This window comes from Pleurodeles waltl, chromosome 11 (assembly GCF_031143425.1).
Source record: "Pleurodeles waltl isolate 20211129_DDA chromosome 11, aPleWal1.hap1.20221129, whole genome shotgun sequence".
NCBI classification, from domain to species: Eukaryota; Metazoa; Chordata; class Amphibia; order Caudata; family Salamandridae; genus Pleurodeles; species Pleurodeles waltl.
This window is the reverse complement of record NC_090450.1, coordinates 92,122,197-92,143,373: the sequence shown is the minus strand read 5'-3', so window position 1 is coordinate 92,143,373 and position 21,177 is coordinate 92,122,197. Positions and strand designations below refer to the sequence as shown.

The following is a 21,177-nucleotide window of genomic DNA, read 5'->3' as shown; positions in this document are numbered from 1 at the left end:
AGTGGAGTGTTGAGAGCCCCATTGAAGACAATGGAGTAGCTCCAGGCTTATAATGGCTGAGCTCCATCATTTCAATGTTAGTCTTCACGTTTCTCCCTTTTTAAATTTATAACATTCTAACAGTAGTGGGTCAAATTTTCTAATTGCCTTCTGCTTTGGGCTACACCAGTTGTTAAAGGCCCTCTCCCCTTGTTAAAAGCCCTCACCTGTGGCTCAAGTCTATAACTCAGACTCATGGACTTTAACAACTGGTATAGCCCGAAGCAGTGGGCTACAAGCCTATACTGTAGGTTTACAACTTTTAAGTCCATATCTATGCACCTTGGTGATATATATATATATATATATATATGTATATATATATATATAATCCATCAAACGGTCCACATTGTAGTGCGCATATTCACCAGTGCACACGTGAGGAAAGGACCATTTCTCTACAATCTCCAAAAAACAAACAATTGCAAAACAATTGTCTCGTTGCACTCCAGGAGAGTTTATTGCTTTATCCAAATGTGTACTTCAAACGACTAACGGTGTCGTTTGAAGTACACATTTGGATAAAGCTATAAACTCTCCTGGAGTGCAACAAGACAATTGTTTTGCAATTGTTTGTTTTTGGGGCATATATATATATATATCCTCAATGTATGGAGATGTGGTGTTAAGAATAGTGACTCTATACTAACTAATAAATAGTTACCTTCACAGTATTTTGGTAGTCAGTAGTCTGGTCACAACATTTTTGTAGTTTGTTATTTTTGTACTCAACATTCTGGCATACATATTGGATTGGATTTAATGTACAATTTTGATTTTGGAAAGAATATTGTTTCCAGCTAATATGCCAATTAACATGGTCCCTATACAAAGTTTGAAAAGAAATGTAGACCCTTCAAAATGCTGCCTAATAATTACCAGACAGATGCTTTTATGCAAATAAATCTCTTCTGAATATAGGCATCCAGATGACCTGTTTTTCAGCTGTCCATCTACACACAGAAGGAAGCATTTCTATGGAGCTGTATCACTTTCTTGGCAAAAGTTCAAGATTTATTTATTAAACGTAATCCTCTCATTAGATGCTACAGAGATATCATACAAACCAGGCCCAATGGTGCCTTTTTTGGGAGTGGGTGCAATCTATACCACTTGACAGCCGAAGACCATACAACCTACATAATTGCAGCCACCATGCCCCACCAGCTCATCAGAGCCTCCAAGAAACCTGCAATTTAAGAATGCATCAGCACCAACGCACACAACAGCATGGAGCTCTTCACCATAGTCAAGGAATTCACGAACCCCGGAACTAACACCTCAGACATTACCCCCTCTCAAGGCCTCTGCGACGAACTTGCCACCATTTTTTCCCAGAAAATTCAGGACATATACAAAGAATTCAAGAACCAAAGCCTGCCTCCACTGCCCACCAGCACCACCACAGACCCCATGCCGCACTAGACCCTGAATTTTGGGGCACCTATCTCCACAGAAGACAACCAGAAACTCATGAACTCCATCCACTCAGGGGCATACTCAGACCCATGCCCCCATCACATTTTCAACCTGGCAAGCTCCACCATTACACTGGAGCTCCGCCAGACTATCAAGTGCTCTATCGAAACAGCCACCTTCCCATCTGACTAAAAGCATGCAGAGATTAACCCACTCCTTAAGAAACTCTCCTCCGACCCAAGGGATTTGAAGAACTACAGACACATCTCTCTGCGCCCCTTCCCAGCCAAGGTTACTGAAAAGACCATCAACATGCAACTTACAGAGTTCCACGAAGCAACCAGATCCTAGATCCCTCCCAGTCAGGATTCAGGAGAGACCATTGCACAGAAACAGCCATCCTCACATCCACTGACGACATTAACGCCATACTGAACCATGGAGACACGGCCACCCTTATCCTCCTTGACCTCTTTGCCACGTTCAACACAGTCTCCCACTCCACCCTCTGCACCAGACTCCACAACGCCGGCATCCTTGGCAAAGCACTGGAATGGATTTGATCCTTTCTCACTGAGATCCCAGAGTGTCAGCCTCCCGACGTTCACCTTAACACCCAAAGAAACATGCTGCGGAGTACCCCAGGGATCCTCACTAAGCCTGATCCTCTTTAACATCTATGTGGCCCCGCTTGCCAAAATCGTCAGACAGCACAGCCTAAACATTGTCTCCTACGCCGACGACACCCAACTGATCCTCTCCTTGACCTACGACCCATCAACAGCCAAGAGAAATTTCCATGGCGGAATGAGAGCAGTCGCCCCCTGGATGGAAACCAGCTGCCTCAAGCTCAACTCGGACAAGACAGAGATCCTTGTAATCGACTGGGATGACTCCTGGTGGCCTACCACCTTAGGAAACACCCCCACCGACCACGCACACAACCTGGGCATCATCCTAGACTCCATGCTCTCCATGACCCATCAAGTCAACGCTGTCTCATTGTCTTGCTTCCACACCCTGCGTCTACATCGGATGATATTCCAGTGGATTCCCACTGAGAAAAGAAGGGCGTCACCCACGCGCTTGTCAGCAGCAAACTAGACTACGGCAACGCACTCTAGGCCGGCATCACAAAGAAGCTCCAAAAAAGACTACAGAGAATCCAGAACGCAGCAGCCAGACTCATCCTGGACATCCCCCGCCACATCTCCGCCCACCTCAGAGACCTGCACTGGCTCCCGGTCCACAAATGCATCACCTACAAGCTACTGACGCACACCCACAAGGCACTGTGCAACATAGGACCGGCTTACCTCAACCACTGCCTGACCTTCTACACCCCCACCAGGCAGCTCCAATCCGCCCAACTCACCCTCGCCGCCATCCACAGTATCAGGAAGAGCACAGCTGGAGGCAGATCCTTCTCTTATCTCGCAGCCCGAACATGGAACACACTCCCTCTCAACCTCAGACAGGTCGCCTCACTGAAGCAGTTCAGGAAGGATCTCAAGACCCGGCTCTTCGAGTGAGCAGCATGCCTTCAACAGCATCTTGAGACCCCACTGGTGATAAGTTGTGCTTTACAAGTGATTGATTGATTGAGTGACTGTAAACCAGGATCGGCTAAGAAATCGCTTAGGCTCATATGATTGGTTGGTGGTGGAAAGCTGGTGTTTTGTAACTCTTTGGGGTTCCTAGGAGGTAGCAGAATCAAATTAAAAACAGAAAATTCTGACAAAAACACCAGCTAAACTTCTGGTTAATACTAGATGGATGCAGCCTTATGTGGCTAAGGGCTACAAAGCTGGTGTGGGGAAATAGTGCAGGGGGGGATGGAAGGGATAGAAAAGTGAAAATAGGTGTATGGTGCAGGGACTTGAGTTGTACGGTTGGGGCGGAGAGGAAGGGAGGTGACCTTGCACTGATTTTCTTGTCAATTTCCATTCCTTTATAACTTTCAACTTGTACATTGGATTTTGTTCTGTAAGATTTCATTTGGATTTTGAAAAAAACAGCATTGAAATACCTACCCTTCATGACTAACACCAAGTGAGATAAATTGATGAATACGGACCCAACAATGTCTAAAGGTGCAGTAAAAATATGAACAAGTGACGAGCAGTACAGACAGGAGCAGCCCCCAACTGCTTATTCAAGTGCTGCTCATACTGCCTAAATGGTTACTGCACCAAGGGCCAGATGTATCAAATGGTTTTGCCCATTCTGTGTCTATGGGAAAATGTGTTCGTACATATGGCCCCAAATGTTAACTGGTGCAGCACTAACAACATGAAATGCTTAGGTGATAACAATATGAACCACTGCAGTACGAAATAAAAAAGGTGCATCTCAAATGAGGCAAACACAGGCAGACCAGATAATGTAAAGAGGTGATCTGACAACAATGTAAACACATGCAATACTAACAATGATAACAGGTGAAACACCAGCTATGTAGTTGGGTGCGCCACGACTGAGGCCGATTGGTAAAGCCCCAACAAGGTCCACAGGTGATGTACCAAACAGACGAAGAACAATGCAGACAGGTGCAGCACCAACAGTATAAACAGGTGAGCCACAATCAGTGTAAACAGGTGCAACAGCAACAATGTAACAAGGTGAAAAACAAGCGTGTGTTTAGGTGCTCGGCAAGCAAGGTCAATGGGTGCTGCCTCAGTAATGTCCAGAGATGCAGTACCAGACGTGCACAGGCTAAGAACAATATAGACAGGTGTAAAAAAAACACAGGCGGAGTAATCAGATACACCACCAACCAGATAAATGGATGGAGCCTCAGCAATGTCTACAGATGCTTCACCAAACAAACAAGATGAACAATGCAGACAGGAGCAACAGTGTAACAAAAGACCTGCTGTGTAATGAGGTACACCACCAACAAGGAAACTGGTGCAGCCTCAGCAATGTCCACAAATGCTGAGATCAAACAGGCGAAGAACAATGTAGACGGGTGCAACACCGACAGTGTAAACAAACACCAGCTGTGTAATTAGGTACACCAACAAAAAGGTCAGCAGGTGCATCTTCCGGTATGTTTACAGGTGCAGCACCAGACATACACAGGCGAAGAACATTGCAGTGCAACACCAACAGTGGAAGCAAACACAGACTGTGTAAACAGGTACACCACAAACAAGGTCAACGGATGCATCCTGAACTATGTTTACAGGTGCAGTACCAGACAAACACAAGGGAAGAACAATGCAGAAAGGTGAAACGCCAACAGTGTAAACAAACACCGGCTGTGTAATCAGGTACACTACCAACCAGATAAATGAATGCAGCCTCAGCAATGTCCACAGACGCTGCACCAAACAGGTGAAGAACAATGCAGACAGGTGCAACACCAACAGTGTAAACAAATACCTGCTGTGTAATCAGGTACACTACCAACCAGATAAATGAATGCAACCTCAGCAATGTCCACAGATGCTGCACCAAACAAACAGATGAAGAACAATGCAGACTGGTGCAACACCTACAGTGTAAACAAACACCTGCTGTGTAATCAGGTACACCACCAACAAGGAAACGGGTGCAGCCTCAACAATGTCAACAAATGCTGCACCAAAGATACAGGTGAACAATGCAGACAGGTGCAACACCAACAATCACTGACTGTGTTAACAATCATTGACTTTGTTGTCAGGTACACCATCAACAAGGTCAACAGGTGCATCCCCAACTACGTCTACAGGTGCAGTACCAGACATACACAGGCGAATAACATCGCAGTCTGGTGCAACACCAGCAGTGCAAGCAAACACAGACTGGTTAATCAGGTACAACACCAACAAAGAAACGGGTACAGCCTCATTAATGTCCACAGATGCTGCACCAAACAAACAAGCGAAGAACAATGCAGTCAGGTGCAGCACTGATTATTTACAAATGCAGCACTAGCAGCATAAGCGATCACTGCAACAAATGTAAACTGGTAAACGTCAACTGGGGTGGGGCGCCAACAATGTAAACAGATGCATTACCGCCAAAAACAGTCCCCAAATGCACCAAATCACCTCACAGAAGCTGACTTAACCTCATAGAGGGCAGTAGCTTTAATAGTCCATAATTATTGTTATTTTAGAATACCAGGGCTTAATTTGTGCTTGTTCTTTACGGTGCGGTTTATTTTTGAGGGCCGGCACTTATTTTTCTTGCATCAAAAATTTACTGCGAGCAACATGGGAAAGACGAGGAAGAGAAAAACGAAAAAGCGTCAAAAAGGGGAAAAGCAGGAAGCTGCAAGAGTGAGCTAAAGGGGCAGGGAGTGGCTTTAAATGGATTACTGAGGCCCGAGATGGCTTCAGGATTAGGCCGCCTCAGTAGTCAGTGCTCGCACATTTAATTGCAGCAGCCGCGTGTTTAAGAGGAGAGCTTTGAGCACCGGCACGTTTTTATTTACAAATTAAGCACTGAAGAATACCATTAAGTGCATTAAAAAAGAACAGAGAAAGTCGGGCAGGATTACAGTCGAGATGAAACGGAGGACGTCTTACCTTCAATAAACCATACACATATAATTTACTGGCACCTTGGCGGTCAGTTTAGCTGTAGGACATCGACCTTCCTTTAGCCCGGAGCTATGCCATTTCTTCGGTCGGGTCAACACTGTAGTCCCTGCCTCCTTCTTGCACGGAGAGCGGACCCTCGGTGTACGTGCTTGGAGCACCTTGCCAGCCTCTATCTCTAAGCCCGGGCCCCTATCATAGCGCCACACTGGCTCATTTCTCCCTTGGGTTAAAAGTCTGCGAACCAGCGATAAGGTGTTTGTAGAATGTATTCAGTGCTGTCAAGTTCTGCACTCTTGGCATGATGCGTGCCAGTTAAACAGCCGGGGCTGAATGTCACGTGGAGCTATTGTGCACTTGTTAGGCGCTATGGCACATCGGATAGAGTTTGATAAAAAAACAAAAAACAAACACGGAAGATGTTCATTCCCCTAACATACCTGCCAAACAGCTGGCTGTCGGTAAGACAAGATGTTTACACTGACTGCTGGTTTAAAAAAAACTACTTTTGGAGGGCGACGCAGGTTTGCAAAGAGAGGGCCTCGTTCAGGAGCCCCTAGCGCAGTGATACTCAAAGTCGGGCCCGGGGGCCGCATGCGGCCCTCCTGACATTTACATGCGGCCCCCAAGTCATCAGCAGCACTAGCACTAAAAACTCTTAAATAAACGGGCAAGCATTTATTTGGAGGCTAATTGAAAAGGGAGTAACTAGGGTGTCCTGGAACTCAACTTTAGAAACACCTTCATTATTAATGACATCTTGCAGCAAAAATATAAAAGTATGATCTGTTTGAAATTCAAAAAGTGCATTTCATTAATCTGCAGAACCGTTTCACCTTAGTACACACGATTATTTCACTGCATTGAGAAGTATTTTTTAAAGTGATATTTTTTAAACATAGATTTACAAACTTTCACCCCCCTTGTTATATGAACTCTTTAGGAGGGCTGGGTTTCTATTATACATGAACAATATTATAGTTTCTTAAATCAGACCCAGAAGGTTTTATACAGCACACATCCTGAACACGTATTTCAAAGTTCTTATATGTGACGATGAAGAAAAAGGAGGTAAAGTGAAATAAAACATTTGCCTAGGATCACACAGTTTGGTTAAGTGGAGAAGCTGGGATTTATACCCAAGTTTCTAATTTCACATTGCGCAATTCAGACACTAGGGGCCATATGTACCAACTAATTTTCCATAGACACAGAATGGGTAAAACCCTTTGCTACATCTGGCCCTAGATGTATACGCTTAATTTCCCTTACAACCACTTTACCGCTACCCCTCCCCACTGACCGCCAACTTGCTGACATCAGTGAGGCCCTCGGTCACATGTTTGTGAGTACCCATGCCCTAGCGTAAACATTCATTTATGGCCTTTTGCTCTTTCTATATGTACTGCAGAACGCAGCACACATGAAAAAAGCAAAAACGAGGAGGAATAAAAGTATTCCTTCTCGTTTTGCCATGCTGATGTCACCCATAGGGTGGTGTTATATTTTGGCGCATCTAGAGCTAGGGCTCTGTAAATCATATTTACAAGGCCCTTCGAGCCGCGGGAACGTCACTTTTAGTGATGGTCCGGTGGTGCACACTGCATGCCCGTATTTACAAGGCCACGTAAAGCCATCCTGCGTGGCTTTTCATGGCCTTGTAAATATGGACTGAGCCAACGCAGCGCAAGTCGCTGCGTTGACTCACCCTGCAGCAGGGAGGTGTTCCACTGGTGTTGCGGTGGGTGTTCCCACGCGACACCCATGAATTTTGATGCATTTCCACATTTACAAGGATTTGTAAACCTGGAAATGCTTCAAAAGCCTACGCCTCTCTATGGAAGGCGTGAGGGAGGCGCAACGAGGAGAAATACCTTTATTTCTCCTCATTGTTTCCTTTTTCCATGTGTGCTGCATTTTGCATGGAAAGGCTGGCGGAATGGGACTCGCAATCCGGAGAGCAGCGCTGCCCTGGCGGATTACAACAGCCGGGACCACCAGGCTGGAGGTTTCCTGCAGTGTTGCCGGTTTGACCGTGGCGGTTTAACCACGGTCAGACTGTGGCAGATCGGATCGTCACTACCGTGGAGGTCTGATAGCCACCCCGAGTCTCAAGACCTCCAGACTCAGAACGACCCCCTCAGTCTTGGGTATATTGGGTGTCCAAGAGGTAAGGCATGGTAAAGTAAGAAATGAGAAAGTAAGGAAAACAGCACAGGGGGTCGTAATACATAAAATACTCCGGTGGTGCAAGGGGCATGTGTACCCACTTTCTGCGCCCCTGAGGCACTTTGCTATTGTAGAAGGGGCGACAGACGCTTGTGCGGCCTGTTCTGTAATACTGATAGCCATGTGGCACATGTAGCACCAGCATTATCTCAATAGGGCATTCCCTGAATTGGCATGCGGACTTGGCTCTATTCAAATTAGGGAATCTCCTTGCCTCTGTGCTGTATTATGGAGGCAGATGCAAAGGCAAAGAAGGAGGTGCATTAAAAGTGCGCCTCAAAAAGGTGTTGCACTGTCAGTGCACCCTCTGCGGACAGCCCTCTAAAAGGGACAAAAGGGGGTCCTATGGATCCTCCAGGCATCCCCTTGCAGGCGGGTGCAGTCACTCACTGCACCTACCTGCAAGAGGATCTCTATACCCTCTTGAAAGTGTCACCTGCACTGTGAAACACAGAGCGGCTTTGAAGCACCCAGTCCGTATTTCACGTGAATGCGTTGCCCCAAGTCAGCACGAGTTCGCGCCTGCCCTGAGCCAGGACATTAAACATAATAGGGCACATTTTCTCTGTTTGTTCACGGAGCACCTGTTTGAATGTGGGTCATGGCGCAGACAGGAATGCTGTGCCCTTATCATAATACGGCACCAGATTGTGACGTATTTATGGATTGTATGAGGCAAGGTCGGTCTGGTGGGCAGGCACCTGTAAGGGATCATTATAGCTGGCCCTTGCAGGAAGAGAAAGCACAACCTGAACTTGCAAGATAATGACACAATCTTGGCATAGGTTGTTGGCCCAGCCCCTGTCCTTTCTGTGCGATCTAGAATCAAGGCCCGAGGAACGGATTATAGCTACCTGCTGCATGGGAAAAGCAGTGTATGGGGTTTGCCGCACATGTGAAATGCCTTGACAGAATTTTAGTTGGGCATTAAGTACATGCAGCGAACAACCATCTCTTTGTTTCCCCATGCAGCTCCGTGCAAGGACTTGGCAACAGGAATGTCTGGGCTTTGACTTACAAACCATTGCAAGACTACAAATTACAGAGGCCATCCCATGATCTCGTTTTCGGCACTGCGCCAGTGAGGCAGGGGACTGTGCATTTCTCTTTAATTTATTCAGAGCATACACTAACTCGAAAAATGTCTGAGTTAATGCATGGGCTGCAAATAGTAAAGCTCAGAAACCAAGGGCAGTAATTGTTTCTTTGTGTGTCTTTGTTCTGCTGTTCACAAAAAACTGGGGCCCTCATTTAGAAGGCACTTGGCGCAGGACGGCACAAGTGCCTTCCTGCGCCACCCAGCGCCACTGGGAAAGACCAGAAATGCGCTGTATCTACTAGATACGATGCATTTCTGTCATCTCCCCGGCGCACAAATTGGTGCCATGCACCAATGCCTGTGTTTTGAGGATGATTGTTTTTGTGCAGAAAGGAACACTAGTGCAAAACTTGTGCAGGAAGGGACACCAGTGCAAAACTTGTGCAGGAAGGGACACCAGTGCAAAACTTGTGCAGGAAGGGACACCAGTGCAAAACTTGTTTTGCACTGGAAAGTACCCTAAAAGTAGTAAAGCAAAGCAGCATGAAGTATTGCTTTGTGTTATTTATCGCCAAGGGGGAGCTACATGGGTGGTACATGGGCGTTCTCATGCAACCACCCATGCCTTTTGACTCAAAACTCTATCTTTTGCACCAAACGTTAATGTCATTTGAAAGGAGGCGTTAAAAGGAGAAATGTTATCAGCACACATACAAAGTAGGAAAAGTTTTTAAAAGTGTATCTAAGCATAGCATTTTGTACTGGAAGGGAACCCTTTCAGTACAAAACCAATGCTGGACTCATGCACACACCCTTGCGCTATAGCGTAAAGGTGTTGGTATGGCGCACAGCAGCTAAAATCTGAACCGGCACTAGTTAGAGGGGAGGAGAGAGCTATAACCCTGTAGATATGGTGCTGTCCTGCTCCCTCCCTGTCACGCAACGCAGTGCACCATTTTTGGCTACTGCGCTGCGTTCTGTGTCTGTTTTGTAAATCTGGGCCCTGGTTTAAAAAATCAATTTTTCATTGATGGCATGTGGGCAGCTCATTCCCATGTGCTTGACATTGAAAGAAAAAACAGATTTAGAGTATGCAGCACTGCATTAAAATAATCCAAACCATAACCTTGTCCCTTCTTTTTGCCATGAAAAGGAGGTGGAGGGAGGCTGCAAGGGAACAAAGGGGCATATTTATACTTGTTTTGCGCTGAATATGCGTAATTTTTTACACAAATTCGGTGCAAAACTAACTCCATAGTTATACTTTGGCGCTAGACTCGTCTAGCACCAAATTTATGGAGTTAAAGTCATTTTTTGGACGTGAAAACCTACTTTGGGTCAATGAGATGCAAAGTAGGCATTCCAGTGAAAAAAATTACTCTATGGCCTTAGCGCCATATTTACCCCCCATGCTAAAATCAGGTACGGGAGGCAGGAAGGATCAAAAAATGGTGCAAAGCTTACTTTGCACCATTTTTGAATGCCTGGGTCAGAGCAGGCGTTAGGAGACCTGTGGGCCTATTTCCATGGTGGAACACCATGTAATAAGCCCACAGGTGCCCTCCCCAGGTCCCAGGGACACCCCCACACACCCCAGAGGGGCAGCGGAGGATGGGGACCCCATCCCAGGTAAGTATAGGTAAGTATTTCTTTTAAGTGCCAATGGGGGCCCTGAAATTGGCCCCCTACATGGCACTGTGTGCAAAGGCCATACCCAGGGGACCCTGGTCCCCTCTGCTGACCATTGGGGTGGTGGGCATGACTCCTGTCTTTTCTAAGACAAGAGTCGTGGTATCGATGGTTTGCATCAGAAAATGACTTTAGGCAGGTTAGAGTCATTTTTTTTCACTCTAACCTGCATAACCTCATTTTTTGTTGCAAAACCCCCTTCTTGCATACTGCCAGCCCCACCCGACTAATGCCATTTTTTCTTTACGTTAGCCTACCCTTTGCACCGGCTTGCACCATTCCATAAATATGGTACACGACTGGTTACACAGAAATGGTGCAAGGGAGTGCCAAACCTTTTGGTGCAAAACTGCGTTAGTGTAGTTTTGCACCAAAAAGTATAAATCAGGGCCAAAGTGTGATGCTCTTGAAGACATGTGTACACCACTTTGTTTTTTCTAATTATAGAAACAATGGGCCAGTTTTACTAACATTTTGTGCTGGGTTTCCATCAAAAAAGTGATGCAAACCAGCTCAAAATGTTTTGTTTAGTAATTTACTTTCCAGTGCAAAACTTGTTTTGTGTTGGAAAGAAGTTTGAAAGTAACTTAAACAAACTTGAAGCACTGCTTTGCATTACTTAGCATCAAGGGGCCTTTCCATGGGTGGTACATAGGCGTTCCCATGCAACCACCCACAGTTTTTGACGCATCCACTAAGAATAGTAGATAGGGTTTTGCATCAAAATTAACTCCGCTTGAAAGCAGACATTGAAAGTAGAAATGTTTAGTTACTTTTTGAGCTGGTAACTATAACCCTTGCCCTAAGGTAACTACAATCCGCACCCCTGCCAAGCACTGCTAATTACCCCATGTATTACATCACTCATGACATCTTGTATGCACCATTAATAATATAACTGCAACATTTCCACAATCTCATATCACAGCTACAATACAATCAAACTTACACAGTAAGGTTTACCATGAAACTATTGGGAATGATGGCATCGTGCATAGCAATAGTACTCAATGCACGTCTAAACATGAGACCCCTACAACAGTGTCTCTCGCAACAATGGTCTCAGGCACAGGGTCAACTTCACGATCTAGTGTTGTTGGACCACCAGACTTACAACCCGCTGCAATGGTGGAATCACAACAACTTTTCAAAAGGGCGGCCATTTCAGCACCCTGTGCCACAGACCATAATCACCACGATGCATCAATGACAGGTTGGGGAGCCCATCTCAACAATCTTACTATCCAGGGAGAATGGGACTCAGTCCAGCAGACTTACCACATAAACCACTTGGAATTGCTGGCAGTGTTCTTAGCACTCAAAGCATTCCAGCCACAGATCACGCACAAGACAGTTTTAATAAAGACAGACAACATGACAACAATGTATTATCTGCAAAAACAGGAGGGGACACACTCATCCCAATTGTCCCTTCTAGCACAAACAATTTGGAAATAGCCAATTCACAATCATAGTCAACTACTAGCAGAACATATCCCAAGGATACAAAACCAACTAGCAGACCTCTTAAGCAGGGCGCAACAAGAAATACACAAATGGGAGGTTCACCCACAAGTAATTCAACAGTACTTTCACATGTGAGGAACACCAGGCATAGACCTATTTGCACCAAGTGAAAACGCAAAATGCCCAAACTTCGCCTCCAGGTACACACTCCCTCGATCCAAGAGCAATACTCTATGGATCAATTGGTGTGGGATATTTGCTTACGCTTTTTTCCCTCTCCCACTAATTCAATTTCTGGTCAAGAAGATCCGTCACACCACATCAACATTGGTACACAACACTGTTGGTTCTGTCTGTAGTACCACATCACAAGCTTCCAAACAGACCAGACCTATTAACTCAGAACAAAGGTCAAATCAGACATTCCAATTCCAGTGTGCTCAACCTGGAGATTTGGCTCCTGGGGTAATAGAATTTGGATATCTACAGCTTCCATCAGAATGTATGAACATTCTAAAGGAAGCAAGCAAACGTACGACCAGAAAGTGCTATGTAGATAAATGGAAACGTTTTGTATACTACTGTCAACCTAAAAACATTGATCCACTTAAAGCATCAGTACAGGATATTGTTTGTTATTTGCTTCACTTACAAAAAGCAAATCTAGCATACTCATCTATTAAAATTCATATAACAGCAATATCAGCTTACCTCCAAAACAGACAGCATACTTCTCCCTTTAGAATACCTGTCATAAAAGCTTTTATGGAAGGCCTTAAAAGAGTTAATCCACCTAGGGTTCCACCTGCTCCTGCCTGGAATCTTAACATCGTGCTCACACGACTTATGGCTCCACCATTTGAACCCATGCATTCTTGCGCTCTCCAATTTCTCTCATGGAAGGTTGCTTTTCTAGTAGTAATTACTTCCTTAAGGAGATTTAGTGAAATCCAAGCATTCACTTTAGAAGAACTTTTCTTCCATCACACAATTCCTTCTTTCACAAGAATGAAATAGTACTTAGGACAAATCCAACATTCCTACCCTAAGTGTTTTCACCATTTTACATCAATCAGTCAGTGGAATTGCCAGTCTTCTTCACATAGCCAGAGTCAGTTGCCGAATGAGCTCTTCTCACTCTTGATGTCAAAGGAGCTCTCATGTATTACATAGATAGAACAAAAGATTTCAGAAAATCTAAGCACATTTTTGTAGCTTTCTAGCAACCTCATAAGGGTAATCCTATTTCAAAACAAGGATTAGCTAGATGGGTAGTAAAGTGTATTCAAACTGGCTGTCTTAAAGCTAAAATACAGCTATTAGTAATTCCTAAAGCACATTCTTCTAGAAAGAAAGGAGCCTCAATGGCATTCTTAGGAAATATACCAATAGCAGACATGTGCAAAGCAGCCACATGGTCCACACCACACACATTTACTAAACACTACTGTGTGGATGTTATCTTGCTAACAGGCAAATGTTGGGCAAGCAGTGCTTAAAACACTATTTCAAGCTACTCCAACTCCTGCAGGCTAGCCACTGCTTTCTTTAGGAGGGGACTACTTTTCAGTCTATGCAAAGCATGTGTATCCGCAGCTACACATGCCATTGAACGAACATTGTCACTTACCCAGTGGACATCTGTTCGTGGCATGTGGTTCTGCCGATTCACATGCACCCTCCCTCCTCCCCGGAAGCCTGTAGCCGTTGTAGTACTTTCTGTTATCTTAACTATTTAACAGCAAGCATTTCGCTATTGAAAAATTGAGGAAAGATAAATGAATGTTAGTAAAGTACACTTATTAATTAACATCAAATATTACAAATCTTGAAAGTCTGTTTATACAATACAACTTTATTTCTCGTATTATTATACCCAGTATTATATTCCTTGCACATATATTCACTTACTATTTATTTATTACTCTAGTCCTACTGTACTAGAGAAAAAATAAATAAAATAAATACAATTAAGTAAATATTTTTTTTAAAAATGAATGTATGTAGTGCTTTCCTCTTATTTAGTTTCTAAGCACTAACATAACACAACAGAAATGCACTTCTGAGGTCAAAGAAGACTTTTATTGTTATTTTATTCTTCCCCAACCACAATGTTTATGAATGAATGACGAATTAGTAGCTTTCAAGTCCGCGTTAATCAAACAAAATATATCAGTTTGCAATATACACAGCAGGTTATATTTATAAGATATTGAATGCAAAGCAAAACAAATACTTCACCGTGTAGGAACTATTTACAGCTACATCTTTCTAAGGTCTGCAAGCTGAGACCCCTGTCAGCCGCGAGAAAGAGTGTCATCTACCCACACGGGATGCTGGCAACTGGCGCCAAGCTCCAGCACGAGGTCCGGCAGATTCGAATCTGACTCTCTGCAGCCTGTTACATTCGTTACAAAGGTGTGCCCCCTCCTCTCAGACCTGGGAAACTGAGCAAGCCTTTTGGAGACTGGCCAGGTCTCCAAGACTACTCCTGTTCCCAAGCTCAAGGGAAGAGAAACGACGCCCATGTACTCTCTCTTATCAGGTCTAGTCTACTGTGAGAGCAAAACATCTTGGTTCTCTGGTGCAAAAACACAGCTTGGAAAAATACAGAACTCCACGTTAAAGGCAATGGGCAGCTAACCTAAATATCAAATGCAATGTCATGTTAAAGGCAATAGGCAGCTAACCTAAATATCAAATGCAATGTCTAGTGTCATGTCAAAGCCAATAGGCATCTAAGCTGAATACAAAATGCAATGTCTTATATCATGTCAAAGCCCATAGGCAGCTGAGCTGAATATAAAATGCAATGTATAATATCATGTCAAAGCCAATAGGCAGCGGAGCTGAATATCATGTCAAAGCCAATAGGCAGTTAAGCTGAATACAAAATGCAATATATAATATCATGTCAAAGCCCATAGGCAGAATATCTAATAGCATGTCAAAGTCAATAGGCAGCTAAATTGAATACATCATGTCAAAGTCAATAGGCATGCAATGTCAAAGCCAATAGGCGGCTAGACTGGATACAGCATGTCAAAGCCAATAGGCAGAATACAGAATGTAATGACTAATGCAATGTCAAAGCCCATAGGCGGCTAAACTGAACAAAACATACCATGTGCTACTGGTGAACATTGAGCAACTAATATGCGCAGTGGTGAAACACAAAGTCATTGGTCAAAACAAAACTTTATCAAATGGCAGGACATTCCGCCCTTTGACCAATGAATTTTTGTTTCACATATCTCATATTTCAAAAAAAAAAAAAAAAAAATACATTATCAGCAAATCAAATTTCAATGATCAAAGCAATCCCTGTAAAGCAATAGAAGTGAATTAACACATTGATCTCATGACCTTTCACATCAGATACATCTACATAAAAAAAGACTGGGCAATTTTTTTTCTGAATGAGTCTCTAATTCAACAGTGTTAGCAATTTGATGTGGCATGAGTTCTGCTCATGTAAAGGTGCACGGTCCACCTGAAAGGTTTTCTGGAAGGTAAGCAAAAGTCAGAGTTCCATACGAGAGGGGAAAAAAAAAAAAACACAGCAAACAAGTTGAACTTGAACTGAAGGCGCAGTTTGCGCAAAATGGATCCATGGTGCTGGCACTTTACTCAGCCAGGTTCAGGTTGGGGATTCGGTCCCTTCCCCGACCCCACACGCACACACCGGAAGGGGGACCACACAGCGCACTCAGGGACAGTGGCGAAACGTGGTCGGATCTGCAAAAGAAACAAGTATGACTTTTCTTGCAAATAACATTTTTCATTTAAACTGCACCCTTCCTCTTTCTTTCCCTGTTTTATAATCAGCAGGACGTTTTTGGGGCCCTTTGTTATATTCTCTGCAGGTTCTGGAGGGTCACTTGGGGCGTCAGCCAACACATCAGCACTGAGGTTTTTATCTGCTGCACCACAGCTTCCCTTTTCTTGCACTGTCAGAAGGGCTGGGGCAGACTCCTTCTTTACCAAACCTCCATTCACTGCATTTTTGCCAAGTTGGGCCATTCTGTCTCCAATTTGTATGAATGAATCAGATTCTTTTCTAGGTATCAGCATAATTTCGATTTTTCCTTGGTAATTTGCAGCAATCACTCTCCCTAAAACCTGATCAATTTGCCATTTCTGTTCTGGTAACTTTCCTCTCCCCAACTGCTCTGTGACTGCTTGCATGACAGATTGCTTTTGTGCATGCTGCACAGTTTTTATCAAATCTAGGGGAATGGGCATCTCTCTCATCTCTGCCCACCTGTAAGTGGCCTTTTCACATTTCTGGGGCACCCACATAGCCATCCCCACTAAGGCAGAATTCTGGGTGAACACTTCTCTCTCTGCATTTTTCTCATTAACATCTGCAAGGTAATTGAACCAGTTAGGTACAAGCCATGTGGCTAAAACATTATCAAAGAACCAAAAATCAGCATAAAAATGACACATCTCATGTAGCTCTTGCTTTAAAATCTGACACACATTATACAACGCTGTTCCTTCTACGGTGCCAGAAAACAACATTTCAGTCAATGAATCATCAATAAAACAAACATGCTTTTTATCTTCAGTAGACACGAATTCAAATGGTGCACACAATTTCATTGGTAACTCTTTTATCTGTGGTACTCTAGCCCTGTCTTGCAAGTACCAGATCCATTGTATGATTCTAGCTAGGGGCACTATTTTCTTCCCTTGTTCATGATTTAAATGTACATAAGTATTTCCTTCTTGCACTGCGCAGAAACCTAAAGTCTGCATTATTTCATTTGCCAAATCACACGCGCGCAGCTGCATATTATTTTTCACAGTGACCATGTACAAAAGTGTTAGGATTTCTCTCAAATGAGGGCTATTCTTTTTCCAAAAATCAAACAAGCTAATGAAACTCGGGGTGTCTTGCTCTAAAATCCTTCGTTTTACTTGTGCATTTTGCAACGGTAACTCGTCGTCCGTGTTATCAGTTAAGGAATGCACTTTGGCTGCCAAAAACCCTGGCTCACACGGAAACTCAGTGCAGCTCGGAGCTGTCTTAACCCCCTCATTATTGGAATGGGACAAGAAAGATTCTTCATTTTTATAACTTTCAGCATTATTTTGAATTATCGTATCCTGGCTAATTTGCTCACGTAAATTCCTATTTTCATGTTCCAACTTCCTACATTTCTCTTGCATTTCTCTGTAAGCAGATAAAGGTATCCAGACCTTTCTGTCATCATTACTTCCAAAACACACGTTTTCTACATATATACAACAGGAATTATTTCTCAAAACATTATCAGGCCTTTTAGCTACACATGCATTTTCTTCTGTAATTCCCCAAACAGAAAACAATTCACAGTTTTTCTTAGCACCATCAGGCAGTTCATCAACACATGTATTCTCAGACATGGTCTGCCGTGCTACTGTGATTCTCCAAACAGAAAACAATTTCTGTAATTCTCCAAACAACAAAAAAACAATTACACTTTTAAAGTGTGCACTTAGAAATCTACTAACTCGTCAAACCCCTTTTAATCACCTCTTAATGACCGACCCCACGACTCCAGGTACCAATTGTAGTGCTTTCCTCTTATTTAGTTTCTAAGCACTAACATAACACAACAGAAATGCACTTCTGAGGTCAAAGAAGACTTTTATTGTTATTTTATTCTTCCCCAACCACAATGTTTATGAATGAATGACGAATTAGTAGCTTTCAAGTCCGCGTTAATCAAACAAAATATATCAGTTTGCAATATACACAGCAGGTTATATTTATAAGATATTGAATGCAAAGCAAAACAAATACTTCACCGTGTAGGAACTATTTACAGCTACATCTTTCTAAGGTCTGCAAGCTGAGACCCCTGTCAGCCGCGAGAAAGAGTGTCATCTACCCACACGGGATGCTGGCAACTGGCGCCAAGCTCCAGCACGAGGTCCGGCAGATTCGAATCTGACTCTCTGCAGCCTGTTACATTCGTTACAAAGGTGTGCCCCCTCCTCTCAGACCTGGGAAACTGAGCAAGCCTTTTGGAGACTGGCCAGGTCTCCAAGACTACTCCTGTTCCCAAGCTCAAGGGAAGAGAAACGACGCCCATGTACTCTCTCTTATCAGGTCTAGTCTACTGTGAGAGCAAAACATCTTGGTTCTCTGGTGCAAAAACACAGCTTGGAAAAATACAGAACTCCACGTTAAAGGCAATGGGCAGCTAACCTAAATATCAAATGCAATGTCATGTTAAAGGCAATAGGCAGCTAACCTAAATATCAAATGCAATGTCTAGTGTCATGTCAAAGCCAATAGGCATCTAAGCTGAATACAAAATGCAATGTCTTATATCATGTCAAAGCCCATAGGCAGCTGAGCTGAATATAAAATGCAATGTATAATATCATGTCAAAGCCAATAGGCAGCGGAGCTGAATATCATGTCAAAGCCAATAGGCAGTTAAGCTGAATACAAAATGCAATATATAATATCATGTCAAAGCCCATAGGCAGAATATCTAATAGCATGTCAAAGTCAATAGGCAGCTAAATTGAATACATCATGTCAAAGTCAATAGGCATGCAATGTCAAAGCCAATAGGCGGCTAGACTGGATACAGCATGTCAAAGCCAATAGGCAGAATACAGAATGTAATGACTAATGCAATGTCAAAGCCCATAGGCGGCTAAACTGAACAAAACATACCATGTGCTACTGGTGAACATTGAGCAACTAATATGCGCAGTGGTGAAACACAAAGTCATTGGTCAAAACAAAACTTTATCAAATGGCAGGACAATGTAATAAAAAAGAATTAAATAAAAAATAAAATAACATTTAGGGCCATATTTATTCTTTTTGACGCAAAACTGCGCTAGCGCCGGCTAACGCCATTCTGAAGCACCATGCGGGCGCCGTATTTATTCAATGACGTTAGCCGGCGTTAGCCGCCGGCGCTGCCTGGTGTGCGTGGAAAAAAACGACATACACTAGCCAGCGCCGGCGTAGGGGGATATGGAGCTTGGGCGTCAAAAAATGGGGCAAGTCAGGCAGAGGCAAATTTTTCGCCTCAACCCGATTTGCGCCATTTTTTTCGACTCCCAACCCCCATAGAAATGACTCCTGTCTTAGCAAAGACAGGAGTCATGCCCCCTTGCCCAATGGCCATGCCCAGGGGACTTCTGTCATTGGGCATAGTGGCATGTAGGGGGGCACAAATCAGGCCCCCCTATGCCACAAAAAAAAAAAAAAATGACTTACCTGAACTTACCTTAATGTCCCTGGGATGGGTCCCTCCAGCCTTGGGTGTCCTCCTGGGGTGGGCAAGGGTGACAGGGGGTGTCCCTGGGGGCATGGAAGGGCACCTCTGGGCTCCTTCAGAGCCCACAGGTCCCTTAACGCCTGCCTTTTCCAGGCGCTAAAAAACGGCGCAAAAGCGTCCGTACGTCATTTTTTTGACCCGCCCACTCCCGGGAGTGTAAATACGGCGCACATGCCTCAGAGTCAATTTTTTAGACGGGAACGCCTACCTTGCATATCATTAACGCAAAGTAGGTGTCCACGCTAAAAAATGACGCAAACTCCATGGACTTTGGCGCTAGACGGGTCTAACGCCAAAGTATAAATATGGAGTTAGTTTTGCGTCGGAATTGCCTAAAAATAAAGACGCAATTCCGGCGCAAACGGAGTATAAATATGCCCCTTACTCTCTCGTAAGTTTTACTTTGTCTGCCCATCACCCTATGTCTCTATCAATCTATCCTCCATCCCCACTCTGACTCATCCCAAACCCATTTTACTACTTTGAGCTCCAAAATAACCCTACTAAATTCTCCCTCATTTATCTCACCTTTGATTCACTCCTATTTCCCTATACTAATCCACCACTAATTCCTCTTGGGTTCCGGAGTAGAGCGCTTCTCGCTGATAAGCGATTCGACGCCTCAACAGGGGTAGTAAGTGCTATATAAATACAATTACAATACAATTTGCACTGAAATTATTGATGAAAAAAAAGCATGGTGGGGCGCGATTTATAGTTACCAACCTAACCATAACTGGTGAATTTCAGTGGTTTTGTACATTTAAAACATTACGTGGTCACTGAAATTCTCCCCTAACTAAAAGATTCCTTTAACATTTGTTTTTTTCAGTGAATATCTATCTATCTATCTATCTATCTATCTATCTATCTATCTATCTATCTATCTATCTATCTATCTATCTATCTATCTATCTATCTATCTATCTATCTGTCTGTCTGTCTATCTGTCTGTCTGTCTGTCTGTCTGTCTATCTAGCTATCTATATTTATCATTTTGTATATGTATATAATTTTATAACTTTGGCGCTGTCTGGTGAATCTTCACAAAACTTTCTCAAAACAAGTCTCATTCACCTCAGCTTCTTACTGGAAAGCCTGGTGTGGGGTCAAAAGCACATATTTTTAAAAAATGTTCCTGCAAATCTTTGGTGAATACACGAATCAACAGCAAAATAAAAAATAAGTGTGGGCTTCCACGCTTGATAATGCAAACCCACCCTGGGTGGGCCAAATCCAGTGAGAGTCGGCGCATATTATAAATTTTGAGGAGTTGGGAATGTGGCCCTCTGTCATGAGCATATAGGATATCTTGGGGACCCCATCCCCTGGGGCCAACAATATAACAAAGACAAAAGGTGGTGTGTACCCCTCCCCAAGCTTTGAAAAGCCCTGAAGACCCCATCCCCGGGCTGTATATTTTTTTAAAGGGCAGGGCCGAACATCACCTCCCCATGTTGGTATC

The 21,177-nt window shown here is 43.7% G+C and overlaps 1 protein-coding gene across 2 annotated transcripts in view; it reads right to left on the bottom strand.

The window, feature by feature from the left end:
- LOC138265455 (platelet glycoprotein Ib alpha chain-like) overlaps window positions 1–14,760 on the bottom strand; it is a 49,555-nt gene extending 34,795 nt beyond the window's left edge. The window contains exon 1 of one of the 2 annotated variants that reach the window (XM_069213176.1): window positions 14,656–14,760. The gene's annotated coding sequence lies outside the window, so the exon portion shown is untranslated. Of the gene's footprint in view, window positions 1–5,978; window positions 6,445–14,655 lie in introns of those variants that run through there. The other variant, XM_069213175.1, reaches the window with a different exon arrangement.
- Between the last annotated feature and the right edge of the window lie 6,417 nt (window positions 14,761–21,177).